Here is a 3,588-nt window from a genome sequence, read left to right as displayed (position 1 = left end):
CTCAGGGGCCCCCCTCCCCCACCCCCATGTCTTTCCCTTTCCCCCTTCCTTTCCTCCCTGAAATATTCTCTTCTACCCAAACTATTTCCAGATTCAGTTTTCCTATTTCCTTCCTAAAGTCTATCCTCAAAACTTTGGCCTACCTCCCATCCAAGTTCTCTCATATGCGCCTTCATGATTTCTGATGGTTTTATGTTACACAACATTTTGGTATTTGATATATTTTGTCCTCTGTTTTTAAGTCCTTTTCCAAATGCAACTCATCTTTCCAACAAAATTAGAAACTGGATCATCTACTTCTTTTGTATCCTCTATCTACATCCTAAAAATAGCTGATATTTTCACAAGATGTACAGCTCTTTAAGACTTACAGAGTACTTGAATGCCATCTCATTTAGACTTAACATTCCTGTAACACAAAAAAAATGCTAAGGATTATTTACATTTTATAAATGAGGAAACTGAGGCATTGAGCACTGAAGTGACTTTCCCGACTCTGTTTTCAGGGCTTTTCCACTATTTCTCATTGCTTTTTCAACAAATACAGAACCACTACTGAGTAACATTAAGCACCAAGAATTATTATTCCATTTGATCTGAGAAGTAGTTGATATTATTATTCTGAATTTATTGTTGAGGAAACTAAGGCCCAGAGAGGTTAAATTGACTTATCTAATGTCACGAGTCAACTCAATAGACATTACTTACTATGTGCCAGTTACTGTGCTCTGCAATGGGATTACAAAGAAAGATTTGTTTATAAGTCCCTGCTGAGGAGTTCATAGTTTATAAATGAGAGAAACAACATGCAAAAATCATATACAATCAAGATATAGATATACAATAAACTGGAGATCATCTCAGAAGGAAGGCACTAAGATTAAGGAGGTCTGGGAAAGGTTTTATGAAGAATAAGGAGCAGAGATAGTTTCTGACTGCAAATCCTGCAAATGTCCCAATGGAAAGATGTTGACAATCTCTTCATGTTGTCTGACTCTAGATCCAGTAACTCAAAGCAAGCTCATTTTGGAGTTAGGTTCTCCTGTCTCTCCTTCTCCTTGCTAAGCTTTTCTCTCCAGCTTTCTGTAATACCATCCTCTCTTGGTTCTTCTTCCCCCTAACTGACCCTCTCCTCAGAATTCTTTGTTGAATCTACATCCAAGGTTGTGCCCACTAACACTTCTTCTCCCTCTCTCTACTATTTCATGGTGTTCTGTCAGTTGGGATAAATTGATTTAGCATCTCAGTTCCATTCTCTCTCTCTCTCTCTCTCTCTTTTAAAGATTTTTGCAAGGCAATGGGGTTAAGTGGCTTGCCCAAGGCCACAGCTAGGTAATTATTAAGTGTTTGAGGCCCAATTTGAACTCAGGTACTCCTGACTCCAGGGCCGGTGCTCTAGCCACTGCATCACCTAGCCAGCCCCTCAACCTCTCTTTTAACCTCTAGTTGTCTTATCTCCAACTGCCTTTCATACATCTGGAGTTGTATATCCCAAAGATATATACTTAACACAACCTGTCTAAAATGAAACTCAAATTTCCCCCTCAGTTCCCCAAACCCTCTCCTCCATCTAATTTCCCCATTACTGTTTGCCCCCCATTACTATTGAGGAAAATACCATCCTTCCAATCACCCAGGTACCCATTCTAGGTGTCATCGTTTACCTAACCTTCTCTTTCTCACTTTCCAACTCTCCCATCCCTGCCATACATACAATCTGCTGCCAAGTTCTAGCAATTCTACCTTTGTATCATTTCTTGTATATTCTCTCTTCTGACGACACCACAAGACTGGTGCACCACATTGGAACTAATACAGTTGGTCACTCTGTCTCAAGCCTCTCCTTACTCTAGTCCATCTGCCACTTAGCTATCAAAGTGATCTTCCTAAAGTACAGTTCTGACCATGTCACCTTTTCCCCAGCTCACAATGATTCCTTATCATTTTCAGGTTCAAAAGAAGATTCTTTTTTAAATTTTTTTTCAAGGCAAATGGGGTTAAGTGGCTTGCCCAAGGCTACACAGCCAGGTAATTATTAAGTGTCTGAAACCAGATTTGAACCCAGGTACTCCTGACTCCAGGGCCAGTGTTTTATCCACTGCGCCACCTAGCCACCCCATCATAGAAGATTCTTAAGGCCCTTCATAGCCTAGACCCTAGAACTTCACTACCTTACCAATTTATACCTTTATGCTCTCTTTTCCCACTCAATGACAAGAAGCTTTCTGTTGTTCCATGTATGAAATACTCCATGTTTTGATTCCATGTAGTTTCCATTATCTGTTCCATGCCTGGACCACTCTCCCTCCTTAACTTTCTTCAAGCCTCAGTCAAGATTCGACCTCCTCAGGAAGTCTTCCTTACTTACCCTATGATACCAGCATCTTCCCTCTAGGATTACTTCCCATTTATTTTGTATATATCTTCTATTAACTATTCAAATAACAGGAAGGGCTGCCAACTTTTCATATGTCACAGTTTTATATAAATTTAATGGTGTGCTTCTGCTTGCTAAAAAATGCTAATGTAATTCTTTGATACTTCTGAGGATCCACTAAGGGTACATAAAATCTAAGTGTAATAGCTAGCAACTCATATATGCCTTTTCTGCCTGGGTGACTTTTTTGTCCATGCAATCTTAGCCTGCATTAAAAGAAATATGATATCCCACACCAAGTTAGACAAACTTGCTGTAGTCTGCAATGATAAAACTACATATATAATATAATGTTTTAAGCACTGTATTTTAAGAGACATTGATGACCAAGAGGATATTAAAGGAAAGGTCAGGTTTAGAAACCAAGTCAAATGTAAAACAGAAGAAGGAAATGAGTTTATTGGAAGGCTAAGTAAGTCTTCTTCAAAGATCTTCAGGACTCTCTTGTACAAGAACTAGTATCAATGGATAAATGTGTTAGAAGGGAAACTTTTGACTCCAAGTAAATTTTCCTATTTCTTCCCCTTTCATTAGAGATAACTGCTTATTTAAACTTGAACTAATGTTTCTATGTTCAATATCTCAGTTGCTCTGTGGTTTCATGGTATATGCTCTTTTTCTATAGGTACAGACTGCAATTTGTCCAAGCCTTTTCATCTTATTCAGTTATTATCCAAGTCCTTCCTTCCCTAAATCTTCATAGAGGAGCTTATGATCTATGTGGAATATGAGTTTCACACTACAGACCATCTAAGGACATTTGTTCAGGGAATAAAACATACATAGAAATGTGAACATCAATTTCTTCTGTGAAATGGAAACAATAAAGCTTTGACCATCTACTTTGCAGAGTTGTTGTGAGGAAAACATTTTGTAGATGGTAAAGTAGATTATAAATGTGAGCTTTTATTTTCAGCATTATCATGGGAATGATGGTAATTTGGGAATGTTCCTCTAAATGAGCCTAAGAGGCATTAATTGTTTTGTCCCTTTTTGCCAATTCTGATTTAAAAAAAAAAAAGACACTAGAGTCAGAAGACTCTAATGTCTGTGTACCAGAATTCAAGTCAATGCCTTTTTCTGGGACTTAGTTTCCTATTCTGGAAAGTAAGAGGGCTAGACTAGATTACCTCTAAATAAACCTCCTCTTG

At 38.2% G+C, this 3,588-nt stretch overlaps 1 protein-coding gene across 3 annotated transcripts in view; it reads right to left on the bottom strand.

The window, feature by feature from the left end:
* Window positions 1-3,588, bottom strand: part of FAM219A (family with sequence similarity 219 member A) — a 91,627-nt gene that overhangs the window by 82,854 nt on the left and 5,185 nt on the right. The gene's annotated exons all lie outside the window — the stretch shown is intronic.

The sequence above is a fragment of the Macrotis lagotis genome, chromosome 8, assembly GCF_037893015.1.
Source record: "Macrotis lagotis isolate mMagLag1 chromosome 8, bilby.v1.9.chrom.fasta, whole genome shotgun sequence".
Taxonomy (NCBI): domain Eukaryota; kingdom Metazoa; phylum Chordata; class Mammalia; order Peramelemorphia; family Peramelidae; genus Macrotis; species Macrotis lagotis.
Note: the sequence above shows the minus strand (reverse complement) of the source record. Positions and strands in the feature narration are given on the sequence as shown.